This window comes from Hyperolius riggenbachi, chromosome 7 (assembly GCF_040937935.1).
Source record: "Hyperolius riggenbachi isolate aHypRig1 chromosome 7, aHypRig1.pri, whole genome shotgun sequence".
In the NCBI taxonomy this organism is placed as follows: Eukaryota; Metazoa; Chordata; class Amphibia; order Anura; family Hyperoliidae; genus Hyperolius; species Hyperolius riggenbachi.
The window spans coordinates 86,649,011-86,663,858 of NC_090652.1; the positions used below are offsets into that span (position 1 = coordinate 86,649,011).

Sequence of the window (14,848 nt, forward strand, 5' to 3'; positions counted from 1 at the left end):
AGCCCAAGAACACAAAGTCTGATTCTGCTTCCATTACTTCCCCAACTATATGGGGAATGGATCCTGATGTTATGATCATATTTTTTTTTTTTTTATGTTGACTACCTGTTGACACCTACTTTTGCACTTTCCTCTTTCACCCTCATCAAGAAGTTTCTCAATTCTTCTTCACTTTCTGCCATAAGAGTCATATCATCTGCATTTATGAGGTTGTTATTTCTTCTAGCAACCTTTATTCCAGCTTTTGATTCATCTAGTCCAGCATTTCACATGATATGCTCTGCATATAATTTAATTTAATAGGTTGAGAATAAGCAGCCTTGTCGTACTCCTTTTCCAATATTGATAATTTACTCTATGTTCAGTTCTCACAGTTGCTTCTTCACCTGCATACAGGTTTCTAGAGAGACATGTTAGTTGATCCAGTACTTCCATCTCTTTAACCTACGCTCGAGCTAGCCGCCGCAGGGGATCACATGGCCCCGGGAGGTTTTTTTTTTAATTTTTTTAAATAAAAATGGTTGTATTTTGTTAAGCTAGCGCTTCGCTAGCTAACCATGTGGCCCAAGTCCCTCCGGCCCCCACCGATCGGCCCCGATCGCCGCCGTTATAAGTACCCCCCAGGGATCCCGCAATGGCGCAGCCTCCCAATCAGCTTCAGACTTCGCTATGGGAAGGATCGGGACTGCGCATGACATCATGACATCATGTCCGATCATCGCCATTGCGACAAGTGAAGCTCATTGGTGAAGCTACGGCTGTCGCGGGATCGCAGACGGGTAAATATTGCTGGTTGCGATCGGGGGGGTCAGAGAGGTGCCGGGGGACTTGGGGCACATAGTTAGCTAGCGAAGTGCTAGCTAACAAAAAAACACATTTAAAAAAATCCCTCCCGCGGACGCAGCCACTGAAACTGCGTACCGCCAGGAGGGTTAAGAAATGTCCATAATTTGAGATCCACACAGTCAAAAGCTTTGTTATAGTCAATGAAGCAGATGTAGATGCTTTTCTATAAACTCACTTGCTTTCTCCATAATCCAGCAAAGGTTAGTTATTTCATCTCTGGTTTCCCGGCCTCTTCGAAAACTAGCTTACTCCTCCAATAAGGTTCAGTGCACACCAAAAAGCACTAGCGAAATCGCAAACGCTCAGCGCTTTTTGAAGTGATATTTCAAAGCGATTCTAGGCATGTGCAGAGCGATTTTCTAAACATGCCTAGCAATTTTTGGAGCGTTTTTGTGTAGCTTTTTTTATATTTTGTTAAAGTAAACCTGTAACTGAACAGCTTCTGTAACAAAAAACACTTTCAGAGCGATTTTCCACTATCCTATACTTAAAGAGACAATGAAGCAAAAAAATTATGATATAACGATTGGTATGTGTAGTACAGCTAAGAAATAAAACATTAGCAGCAGAGACATGAGTCTAATATTGTTTGCAGTACAGGAAGAGTTAAGAATTTCCAGTTATCATCTATGCAAAAAGCCATTGAGCTTGCAGAGAGCTCTGTCTTCTGTAGCTTGTTATATCAACTGTCAGTCATTGTATTTTCTTTTTCTCTGCAGAGAAGGGTTCAAAAGTTCACTGCTGCTCTGTAAAATTAATTTAGAATGCTGAGTAGTTTGTAAACTACAATTATTAAAGAATGATGCATTGCTATATAAAAAACTATATAACTGAAAATAAAAATATCAGAATATTTTCTTTGCTTCTAATGTTCTAGTAATTATCCGTACTACACAACCAATTCATTATATCATAAAAAAAATTTCGCTTCAGTGTCTCTTTAACATTGAGGCTGAATCGCCTCAGAAATCAGCAAAAATGCTGCAGGACCCGAGTTTGTGTTTGGGAGAAAATCACATCGCTCTGGTGTTCTCCTGTAAGGCCTGACAGGTTATGTCCCCAATCAGTCTCTATGCCCCAATCTATTACCAGGGCTCTGAGCCCTGCCCACGGTCTTCACCTATAGACAAGCCCCCGCGTGAACAGGACACATTAATCGTCTCCTGACTATGGCTACCCCCAGGTCTTAACGTGCAAGGCATACAGACTGCAGTTGAGAGGACAATAACCCAGCAGAACCCCAATGAGGCTAGTAACACAGTTCAATAGTTCACAAGTATCACACAAGGCTATTAACTTGATTCAAGAGGATGAGGCCCTCAGCGTCGATTGTCAGTAATGACAGATGTATCAGGAACAGGTGGTGACGGGTCCAGGTATATATGAGAGAGTTCATGCAAGGTCCACATGCAAAGTTATTCAACAGGCAGTGAATGATCCAGGTAATGAGAGAGTTCATGCAAGATCCACATGCAAGGTTATTCAACAGGTAGTAAATGATCAAGGCAATATATGAAAGCGTTCATGCAAAGTCCACATGCAAGGTTATTTAAGCAACAGACAAGGATTAGTTCAAGTATACTTAGAGTGTCCAGTAACAGGCAATGGTCGGTCCAGGTAGCATGCAAGAATATTCAGTAAGAGGCAGTGGTTGGTTCAGGCAGCAGGCAAGGATATTCAGTAAACAGGCAGAGGTCGGTTCAGGCGGCAGGCTAGAGTTTTCCAGGAATCAAAGCAAGGGTTAATAACAGCAGACAAGAATAGTCAAATACAAGCCAAAGGTCAAGATCCAGTAATCTATCAATGTGCACCCAGCAACTAGCCACAGCTATGTTTATCACGGGCGATGACTGGGAGCACTCTACAGGTTTAAATATAACTTTCATCCAATCAGTGGCCGGCCACACTCCGCACATCCAATCACACAGCAGCACACCTACCTAGGTGTCAGCTGTAACGTCAGCTGACACCGCGCTGTAAGCTGACCGGAGTCAGCTGACTATTGTTTAAATCTGCGGTGGGCATACTGGGAACGCGCCCTCTACCTATCAGAATGTGTGGCCTGTGTCTCAGCAGCAGGGTCTCGGCGGAAACATCATCAGAAACAGACAGGTTCCTTATAGATCCATCCCATTCAAATACATTGGCCAAGCACTTTTCAAAGCACTGGCGATTTTAAAAGCGCTCAGAAGTGCTCTTGGTGTGCACCAGCCCTTATTCATGGTTCACATACTGCTGAAGCCTGGCCTTGCAAAATTTTGTGCATAACCTTGCTAGCATTTGAACCTTCTTATAACTAGGCCTTATAATAACCTCTAGCCCTATTTCCTAACACTAACCCTTCAATATAACTTCACCTAACACTAATCTCTAACCCTATGGCTTAACACTCATCCCTCCTATAACTAAGCCTAAAACTAGCCTCTAAGCAATAGCATATCACCAAACACTAACTCCCTTATGACTAAGCCTAAAACAAACCTCTAACCTTTTAAAAGGGGGCTTCCAGCTTCCACTATTAGTCACTTCCCAGGGCTTTCGCCTACCTGCAGCGTTTTACCCAATTGCAAAAAACAATTTCAAGAATTGGACAGGTCCTCTTTGTACTCTTATCTGCCCCAAACTAGTGCTGGGCCGAAATTACGCGTTAGCGTAATTACGCATCGTAATTCACTACAAATGCACCGTAAGCGTTACGTGTAAGGTTACGGTATTACACGTAATTAATTACGCGTAGACCGCAAGTTACGTTATTACGCGTATCAAATTACGCGTAAGACCGTAAACTCCTATTGAAATTACACAGTCTGCCGTAATCGCGTAATATTACGCTCCCGTATAATTTAAAAAAGCCGCCGACTTTAAGGGTTAATAGCAAAGCCCCCTTAAATGCTAAGAGCCTCAAATTTGGAGAATATATTAAGAAGATCAGAAGGAATAAGAGGAACATTTTTTTTTCCAAAAGACCTTATAGTTTTTCAGAAAATCGATTTTAAAGTTTCAAAGGAAAAATGTATACATTTAAAAACCCGCCGACTTTAACGGTTAATAGCAAAGCCTGCTTAAAATTTAGGAACACCAAATTCCCAGGGTATATTAAGGGGATCAGTGGGAATAAAAGGAAACATTTTTTTTCAGAAAGACCTTATAGTTTTTGAGAAAATCGATTTTTAAGTTTCAAGGGCAAAAATGTCTTTTAAATGCGGAAAATGTCCGTTTTTTTTTGCACAGGTAACAATAGTGTATTATTTTCATAGATTCACCCAAGTGGGAAGAGTTTTACTTACTTCGCTCTGAGTGTGGGAAATATAAAAAAAAAAACGATGTGGGGTCCCCCCTCCCAGACCTCTTTAACCCCTTGTCCCCCATGCAGGCTGGGATAGCCAGAATGCGGAGCACCGGCCGCGTGGGGTTCCGCACCCTGACTATACCAGCCCGCATGGTCCATGGATTGGGGGGTCTCGGAAGGGGAGGGGCAGCCAAGCTTTCCCCTCCCCCTCCGAGCCCTTGTCCAATCCAAGGACAAGGGGCTCTTCTCCACCTCCGATGGGCGGTGGAGGTGGAGGCCGCGATTTCCTGGGGGGGGGGGGGGGTTCATGGTGGCATCTGGGAGTCCCCTTTAAAAAGGGATCCCCCAGATGTCCACCCCCCCTCCCAGGAGAAATGAGTATAGGGGTACTTGTACCCCTTACCCATTTCCTTTAAGAGTTAAAAGTAAATAAACACACAAACACTTAGAAAAAGTATTTTAATTGAACAAAAAACATAACCATGAAAAAAGTCCTTTAATATTCTTAATTAACCATTAATACTTACCTGTCCCTTTAAATAAATGATCCCTCGGAATAGCCTCGGAAATGTTCTATCAGTTACAATGTAACAAAGTTATTACAATGTAACAACTTTGTTACATTGTAACTACGCCGCACCCGACGTCACTCGCAGCTCAGCCGCCGCATACACTTACGCGTCCTTGCAGGACGCTAAGTCCCCGCCGGCTCCCGCTGTCCACCCCGCCCACATCTGTCACCCACATGTCACCCACATGTGGGTGACATGTGGGTGACATGTGGGAGAGGCGGGGAGGGCAGTGGGAGCCGGCGGGACTTAGCGTCCTGCACGGACCCGACAGAGCTCTCTGAGCTACACAGCTCAGAACTCTCTAAGCATCTTTGAATTTGGTCTCCAAGGAGCCCCATTGGTCCTTAGCAGACCAATGGGGCTCCTTGGAGCCCAAATTCAAAGATGCTTAGAGAGTTCTGGGCTATGTAGCTCAGAGAGCTCTGTCGGGTCCGTGCAGGACGCTAAGTCCCGCCGGCTCCTGCTGCCCTCCCCGCCTCTCCCACATGTCACCCACATGTCACCCACATGTGGATGACATGTGGGTGACAGATGTGGGCGGGGTGGACAGTGGGAGCCGGCGGGACTTAGCGTCCTGCAAGGACACGTAAGTGTATGCGGCGGCTGAGCGGCGAGTGACGTCGGGTGCGGCGTAGTTACAATGTAACAAAGTTGTTACATTGTAATAACTTTGTTACATTGTAACTGATAGAACATTTCCGAGGCTATTGCGAGGGATCATTTATTTAAAGGGACAGGTAAGTATTAATGGTTAATTAAGAATATTAAAGGACTTTTTTCGTGGTTATGTTTTTTGTTCAATTAAAATACTTTTTCTAAGTGTTTGTGTGTTTATTTACTTTTAACTCTTAAAGGAAATGGGTAAGGGGTACAAGTACCCCTATACTCATTTCTCCTGGGAGGGGGGGTGGGCATCTGGGGGACCCCTTTTTAAAGGGGACTCCCAGATGTCACCATGAAACCCCCCCCCAGGAAATTGCGGCCTCTACCTCCACCGCCCATCGGAGGTGGAGAAGAGCCCCTTGTCCTTGGATTGGACAAGGGCTCGGAGGGGGAGGGGAAAGCTTGGCTGCCCCTCCCCTTCCGAGACCCCCCAATCCATGGACCATGCGGGCTGGTATAGTCAGGGTGCAGAGCCCCACGCGGCCGGTGCTCCGCATTCTGGCTATCCCAGCCTGCATGGGGGACAAGGGGTTAAAGAGGTCTGGGAGGGGGGACCCCACGTCGTTTTTTTTTTTTATATTTCCCACACTCAGAACGAAGTAAGTAAAACTCTTCCCACTTGGGGGAATCTATGAAAATAATACACTATTGTTACCTGTGCAAAAAAACCTGACATTTTCCGCATTTAAAAGACATTTTTGCCCTTGAAACTTAAAAATCGATTTTCTCAAAAACTATAAGGTCTTTTTGAAAAAAAATGTTTTCCTCTTATTCCCACTGATCCCCTTAATATACCCTGGGAATTTGGTGTTCCTAAATTTTAAGCAGGCTTTGCTATTAACCGTTAAAGTCAGCGGGTTTTTAAATGTATACATTTTTCCTTTGAAACTTTAAAATCGATTGTCTGAAAAACTATAAGGTCTTTTTGAAAAAAAATGTTTTCCTCTTATTCCTTCTGATCTCCTTAATATATTCTCCAAATTTGAGGCTCTTAGCATTTAAGGGGGCTTTGCTATTAACCCTTAAAGTCGGCGGCTACCTAACATTGATCCATGCGTCAACTTTTCCGCTTGGGAGCATGGCCTTACGCATTAATTGCTAGTAGGAAAATTACGCGTAAGACTGTACCGTAACAAACAGCAATACGGTATTCTTACGCGTAATTGCGTAAGGACCATGCGTAATTACAGACATGAACTATAGATAAATGTCTACGCCGTAACCGTAATTCCATAATGCGTAATAGCGTAAAATTACGCATAATGATCCGTAAGCGTAGTTTTTTCAATTACGCCCAGCACTACCCCAAACTAGTAACCCAAGGGACTGAGTCCTGATCCCTGCAGGCAACAGTAATCATGAGTGTTACAGTATAGTATCAAGAGTAAAACATACCGTTGCTCTTGTACACACAAAAATGATGCAACAAAGACAAAACCAGCAGCCAGAGGATCCAATCTCCATAAATGGTGGAAACCAATATCCAAATTCCTCTACAACCTGGTCCAGGTTTCGTCATTCTGGCCTCGGCAGGGGTAATAAATCGTTCATTTTAGGTCAAGGTCAGGGTAGACAGATCAGATTAAGGGCAGTCAGACAAGGAGGGTAAAGAACGAATATATGGATCAGGAATAGCTGAGTTGGCCAAGGAGTGCACATTAGATACGCAACAAATTGTCAGGCACAGCAACTAAAGCTTACAAGGCAATCAGCACTCGGTGCTTTCTGGAGAGGGCTTTTCTAGGCAAAGGATAGGCCATTTGGCACGAATCTTCATATGCCAAGCATATGCATACAAACAACCCAGCGCATGAGTGTGTATGAACTCACATCATGCTGCGCATACCTGCACAGGCCTTCACCTTAAAGCATGAGCACACTGTGAATGGTGCATGTGTGCAGACACCCAGGCCGGAGTGAGTATGACAAAGGTATACACTGATCTCTTGTGACTGATCCGTCTTTCTATGTGAGAAGTGTGTGACGGCTGTTTGGGAAGCTCGGAGCATTGTGCTGTGTGTGTCTTGTAATGTTATAGTGACTCGCTCAGACACCAAACATCTGTTCAATGGAAATGGTCTCTCCTGCGGGAGTAGCAACCCCACACACAAGCAACTCTATTAAAAATGACACTTGATCTGGTTTGGAGAGCTGAATAAACAGGCTGCTCCGGTCCACACAAAGCCCTACTTTAGCTTCCATTTTTACATTATCTTTAATAAAGTTCCAATGCTTTGTGCATTGCGTGTCTGTACCCTTTTGCAATAAATATATTGAAAGTACCTAACTGGCTGGTACCTGTAGTACCTTTTCCTGTTGAGATGATAGTTTAATTGTATTAGATGTACTGCTGTCCAAACTCCTCCCCCTATACCATCATCACTTACATAAGGGACTTCCTGAGCTGCTTAGAAATGAACTCTTTGTGGCTAAGACTTCAGCATAACAAGTTAACAAAGTCTTATTTTCCTGTCTCTGATAAGAGTAAAATAAACCCTTCACACTAAGGCGCATGTGCAATTAACTTTTTCTCCTGAGTTTTTTCCTAGTAGATCATTTTTCATCTTCTCTTCAACATAACTTTTCAGCACTGTATAATTGAAAAAGTTTAAAAAAAATAGGTGAAAACGTACTTTAAAGATTTTGTTTTGAGTATTTTCTTGCTTGCTGGTGGTTTAAAAGGCAGTACATTGACTAGATGTGAAAATAACACCTAGGAGAAAAAAATGAATTGCATATGGGCCTAAATGTATTTAAAGGGTTAAACGAGCCAGTGAGAAATGGTTTCTTGTTACAGGCGGGACAGAGTGAGACAGGGGCGGACTGACAACTCATGGGGCCCCCGGGCAATAGGAGATTATGGGGCCCCGTACCAGTGTTTCCCACCTTTCACGTTATTTTTTTACAGACTAAAATATAATAATTTACTGACAACAGTAAATATTTTATATTGTGATATTTTATACTGATAAAAAAACCTGCGGTGTGCTGAAAAATGGGTGTGGTCACACAACAGAATGTGGGCGTGGTCACGGGTGGGGCAAAATATACATGACCCTAGCAGTGGTGTACAAGGTCTGCCGGGGAAGTTTGAACTCTGCCATAGTGTTTCCCCCCAAAATACATGTAATCTGACAGCATTTCACCAAAAAGCCATGCAATATGGCAGCGGTTCCTCCAAAATACAGATAATATGGCAGTCGTTCCCCCAAAATAGACATTATCTGGCAGCAGCGGTTCCCCCAAATACACATAATTTGGCAGCGGCTCCCCAAAATATGCGTAATCTGGCAGCGGATCACCAAAAATACATGTAGCAGCAGTGGTTCCCCCAAAATACACAGAACCTGGAAGCCTCATTATACACAATCTGGCAGCGGTTCCCAAAAAATACACATAATCTGGCAGCTGTTTCCCAAAATACACTTAATCTGGCAGCAGCAGTTCCCCAAAAATAGTTAATCTGGCAGCAGTTCCCCCAAAATTGGTGCCCACAGTATAGGTAGCCAGATCAAAAGGTATCCCCAGTGGAAGTAACCAGGTCTATAGATTTTCCCAGTGCAGGTATCCAGGTCCATAGGTGTCCCCAGTATAAGTAGCCAGGTCTATAGGTGTCCCCAGAATAGATAACCAGGTCTATAGATGTCCCTAGTTAAGATAGCCAGGTCTATAGGTGTCCCTAGAATAGGTAGCCAGGTCTATGGGTGTCCCCAGTATAGGTAGCCAGGTCTACAGGTGTCTCCAGAATAGGTAGCCAGGCCTATAGGTGTCCCCAGTACAGATAGCCAGGTCTATAGGTGTCTCCTGTATAGATAGCCAGGTCTTTAGGTGTCCCCAGTATATGTAGCCAGGTGTATAGGTGTTCCCAGTATAGCCAAGTCTATAGGTGTCCCCAGTATATGTAGCCAGGTGGATAGGTATCCCCAATATATGTAGCCAGGTCTATAGATGTCCTCAGTATATGTATCCAACTGTATAGGTGTTGCCAGTATATGCAGCCAGGTGTATAGGTGTCCCCAGTATAGCCAGGTATATAGGTGTCCCCAGTATAGCCAAGTCTATAGGTGTCCCCAGTATATGTATCCAGCTGTATAGGTGTTCCCAGTATATGCAGCCAGGTGTATAGGTGTCCCCAGTATAGCCAGGTATATAGGTGTCCCCAGTATAGCCAGGTCAATAGGTGCCCTCGGTATATGTAGCTAGGTCTATAAGTGCCCCCAGTATATGCAGCCAGGTGTATAGGTGTCCCCAGTATAGCCAGGTCTATATGTGTCCCCAGTATATGCGTCCCCAGTATATGCAGCTAGGTGTATAGGATGTCCCCAGTATAGCCAGGTGTATAGGTGCCCGCAGTATATGTAGCTAGGTCTATAAGTGCCCCCAGTATATGTAGCTAGGTCTGTAGGTGTCCCCAGGAGGGGAGGCAGCCAGTGAAAGAGGGTGATAGGCAGTGGCGGAGAAGGTCGCACAGCGGCTGACAGCGGGCGGAGACTTACCGCTGTTACAGCCACCGGAGGGAGCAGTGATCTGTGCGCCGCTAGTCTGGTCTACTCAAGACCAGACTAGCGGCGCACAGATCAGCGCCTCCTCCAGTGGCTGTAACAGCGGTAAGTCTCCACCTGCTGTCAGCCGTTGTGCGACACTTCAATATACCGGAGGGGAGAGCCAGGAAGGGGGGCCCCAAGGTGAGGGAAGGGGTAGGAGATTTCCCCCCTTCTCCACCACTGCCTAACGCCCTCTTTCACTGGCTGCCTCCCCTCCTGCTCAGGGTTCTCTGGTGGGCGGCGGCCCCCTCCTGACCACAGGCCCTCAGTCCGTGCCCGAGTGCCCGAATGGTCAGTCCGCCCCTGGACTCGGAGTGAGATGTACAGGTAGCTTTTATAAACCCACTGGGGAGAATGTGCTTTTTACACACTCAACAGGAGGAAAGGGGCGACAAGATGTGCCTTTTGAGCTGTAATGCAGGTCACAAAGTGTTAATCTCTCTCAACAGAGGAAGGAAGTGGGTGCATTCAGGTGGTCTCCTTTGTGGTGGGGGAGCAATACCCACTCTCCAAGCACAAGAGAGCTACAGTACCAAGCCAGCCAGGTACTTCCAATATATTTAATGCAAAAAGTTTGTTGTTCATTGTGCATTGCTGGTGTGTACCATAACTTGTGGAGAAACGTGACCGGTTTGATCAAGTGATAGATCTGTGAGGCTCTGATTTGCTGAGGCATGTGTTGCTTTTTCTATTTCGAGTGTAGGCAAAAGCAGCAAATAATCACACCGAATCAGAGCCTTACAAATCTATCACATGATGAAAATGTTTGCATGCTTCTGTATGAGTTCCGTTACAAACCAGCATATCTACTTTGTACCCACATCATTTGGCGATGTATACGTTCCCGCTGATTTTTCATCCAGTGTATTCATATCAGCTACCTTTATAGGGAACATCTGCCATTCTCATTCCTTAGTCATTTGTCTTACGATTCTCTCTCAACCATTTCTCCCTCCTTTCTCCTAGAGTTTGAAGCCCCCTCCCTCTCCTGTGTGCCATGTGGATGGTGGCTGGGGGCACTGAGTGGTCTCCCAGCCACCCACCCTTCTCTAGGTAGGCATGTCCAGTGAAGAAGATCCTGAGGCCAGACCAGCAGACAGTATATACCTAGTGCAGTGTCTTCACACACACAGCAGGCTGAGCACTGACAGGAGCAGCAGTCAGAGAGGTAAGGTGCAGTATATTACCTTTAGCTACATTACACAACATGGGGGTTATTGTGCTACTATTTCTGTGGATCCACTACAAATACTTTTTTGTGTAGGTGTATATTCTTGTATAATGGTATACATACCAGTATATATTTATCCTTGTCATTGTTTTATAGATAGAAATTCGGTTTAATGCTCCAATTTTCACTTTCTCATATTACTTTGTTGTTTTTTTTCTATATTTTGCACATAATGGTTTGCATAGGCTTTTGTGTTTCTTGGCTGGTTCTTTTTGACTGATGTACAATTATACTGTTCATGCATATATAATATGCCTGAGCGCTCTACTCAATGAAGATGGAAGCATTAGCAAATAAGTTTTGACAGAGTGTTTGTTATATAGGAAAACACACATATTACTTCTAAACACGCTGGTAAGAAAACGGCGGTTTGGGGGATTCTGATTCTTTCCGCTGGGCGGAAAGAACCGCATTTTCCTGACAGGAAGTATCCTCTTTCAAGGAAGTTTGTTCTGTGGGATTATCATTTGTTTCCTGTAAACTTTACTTGTTTTTCTCTAGTTTTGTGTCCCTGTAACTTGCTCACAAAACATCCAAATGGAATATACCATTCACTTTGGCTGCAGCAGATTACGGGTGCTCCACATTATTACATATTATTTCAGACTGCTGGTATGAGACAGGGCACCTGTGTTCCCTGCTCCGCCCACTTCTAAGATTGTCACACTGCACCTGTGTTCCCTGCTCCGCCCACTTCTAAGATTGTCACACTGCCCCTGTTTCCAACTCCACCCACCTCTAAGATCTGTGTTCCCTGCTCCGCCCACTCCTAAGATTGTCACACTGCACTTGTGTTCCCTGCTCCGCCTCCGCCCACTTCTAAGAATGTCACACTGCACCTGTGTTTCCAACTCCGCCCACCTCTAAGATCTACCTGTGTTCCCTGCTCCGCCCACTCCTGAGATTGTCACACTGCACTTGTGTTCCCTGCTCCGCCCACTTCTAAGATTGTCACACTGCACCTGTGTTTCCAACTCCGCCCACCTCTAAGATCTACCTGTGTTCCCTGCTCCGCCCACTCCTGAGATTGTCACACTGGACTTGTGTTCCCTGCTCCGCCCACTTCTAAGATTGTCACACTGCACCTGTGTTTCCAACTCCGCCCACCTCTAAGATCTACCTGTGTTCCCTGCTCCGCCCACTCCTGAGATTGTCACACTGGACTTGTGTTCCCTGCTCCACCCACTCCTAAGATCGTCATGCTGCACCTGTGTTTGCAGCTCCGCTCACCTCTGAGAATGTCACACTCACCCTGTGTTCCCTACTCCACCCACTTCTAAGATTGTCACACTGCACCTGTGTTTCCAACTCCGCCCACCTCTAAGATCTACCTGTGTTCCCTGCTCCACCCACTTCTAAGATTATCACACTGCACTTGTGTTCCCTGCTCCGCCCACTCCTAAGATTGTCACACTGAACCTATGTGCCGTGCTTTGCCCACCTTTAAGATGGTCATGCAACACCTGTGTTCCCAGCTCCACCCACCTCTAAAATTGTTACACTGCAGCTGTGCTTGCAGCTCCACCCACCTCCGAGACTGTCACACTGCACCTGTGTTTGCAGCTCTGCCCACCTCTGAGATTGTAGTAATAATAATTATAATCCATTTGTTTGCAACACCTCCCACCTCTATGATTGTAACACAGCACCTGCGTTCCCAGCTCCGCCCACCTCTATGATTGTCACACTGCACCTGTGTTTGCTCCTCCATCCACCACTGATACTGTCACACTGCACCTGTGTTCGTTGCTCCGCCCACCTCTGAGATTAGCGATCTGCTTGCTGGATTATTAGTTCTCTAATTGTAAAATGGGATGAGATTAAAGTCTTGTACACATGTATGTAGACTGCCAGCCGGGAGGGATCAGGTCTCGGCATACATGCAAAATGGGCGGCGGGAAATTTGGGCGCAGGGTAATGCCGAAAAAGTCACAATCTGCCATTGCAAATTTCCTGGCAACGTTAATTACTACACAAAGAAATGGGGTTTTAAAGGAACAGTTTCACTCTTTATTCTTCAATCACAAATCTTCTAAGCTGCGAGTATGAAGTGTAGACATAATTCAGAAATCCAATTCCCAAAAAGACTGCCTGACACATGTTTCATGACAAAAAGCCGCTTCCTCAGAGGCATACAGTACACATGAACATTGGGTGTAGATCTAGTAAAATGCTAACCTGCAATCTGTGATGTTAAAACTGCAAAAAATCTACACCGAATCCATGCTGTAACAGCAATGAAGTAAAGGTAGCACTCCACTTTGATCAAGTGTAATTTAGTGTGTGTACATAAAGGGCAATTATTGGTAACTGGTTGGGGATAGCGATGGAAAAGGTTTTAAAAGATACAAGAACCTAAAGGCAGATTCCCAATAGTGTCACTTCTTCCAAAACAGTATATGGGAGCCATCTTGCTTTCTGCAAACTCTGAACATGGCATTTCCAGCAGAACTTATGATATAAAGTCATATTCAATACTCACTTCAGACACTAAAGGGTTATCTCAGCCTCTAAGCTCCCCTGAGAGGATAGTTTTTACAGCAGAGGGGCTGCTCAAGGCCAATCATTCAGGCAGCCCAGACCATATTCACAGCTTTTGGCAGTGAAAATATGTAGTTACCTTCTGAAAACAACTCAAGACGTGCAAACAAAAGGTAAGCGTGGAATTGTCTCTGTGAAGAGAATTCATTTGTAGTTTTTGCTTAGTTCTTTAGCAACACTCTATATATACTGGAACAGCTGTAGACATTGCCACAACTGCCACTAATGGCAACACTATCTGTTACAAGGCATAAACCATGTAAGATGACTGGGAACTGCATGGTGCATACACACAGACCATCAGTGGACCACACACCACACTTTAAAAGCTACGTCCTGATTAAAAAAAACTGATAAATAAATTGTCATAACTGAAGAACTAATCATATTTTAGGACCACTCCATTTTTACACTAGGATGGACTTGGATGGCTTTCAACCTTTGACAATGAAGGCAGTAGTAAGAACAGTATATTCCCTGTGACCTAGCTCCTTTTGCTTACATGCTGAGATGACACAAAGCACTTCAGGCTGAAAATACTCTGAATTTTACCTGTTCTGTTCGTAGTGCTGACATCACCAGCAAAATGGCAGCTCCCATGCAGACAAAAAACAGTCAGCTTAAAGACATTATAGGAAAGAAGTAATGGTAAGCAGCATGTATGTTACAGCAAGATGCAGATAGTGTCACATTTATTTGAAATATGCTTTGAAGCACACCTAAAGTGAGAGAATTATGGAGGCTACCATATTTATTTCCTTTTAAATAATGCACATTGCCTGGCTGTCCTGCTGTTCTGCCTCTAATACTTTTAGCGATAGAACCTGAACAGTTTCTGTTTTAGGTGTGTGATTCAGACACTACTGATGCCAGAAAAGATCAACAGGATGCCAGACAACTGGTATTATTTAAAAGGAAATACATATGGCAGCCTCCATATCTCTCTCACTTTAAGCTTCCTTTAATAATACTACAATGGACATATACAGTATATGACTATGGTAGGGATTAGATTGTGAGCCCCTCCGATGGCTCTTTCACACCGCAGACTAATGTTAGTCTATGGGGTATAAACTTTATACTACCCACATTGCGGTACTCTGCAACTGAAGTTCCCTATCTGACACAAGCACATACCTACATTACTGCGTGGCTTCTGTGG

At 44.6% G+C, this 14,848-nt stretch overlaps 2 protein-coding genes across 12 annotated transcripts in view; one reads left to right on the top strand and one right to left on the bottom strand.

Moving 5' to 3' along the window:
* PRR35 (proline rich 35) overlaps positions 1-14,848 on the top strand; it is a 157,063-nt gene that overhangs the window by 87,696 nt on the left and 54,519 nt on the right. Inside the window, exon 3 of the mRNA XM_068244228.1 lies at positions 10,881-11,082. The gene's annotated coding sequence lies outside the window, so the exon portion shown is untranslated. The remainder of the gene's footprint in view (positions 1-10,880; positions 11,083-14,848) is intronic.
* The window catches only part of ASB8 (ankyrin repeat and SOCS box containing 8), a 183,269-nt gene that overhangs the window by 32,039 nt on the left and 136,382 nt on the right, over positions 1-14,848 (bottom strand). For 2 of the 11 annotated variants that reach the window (XM_068244243.1, XM_068244242.1), the window contains exon 7: positions 14,239-14,305. The exons of the other annotated variants lie outside the window; for them this stretch is intronic. The gene's annotated coding sequence lies outside the window, so the exon portion shown is untranslated. The remainder of the gene's footprint in view (positions 1-14,238; positions 14,306-14,848) is intronic. 11 annotated transcript variants of the gene reach the window in all.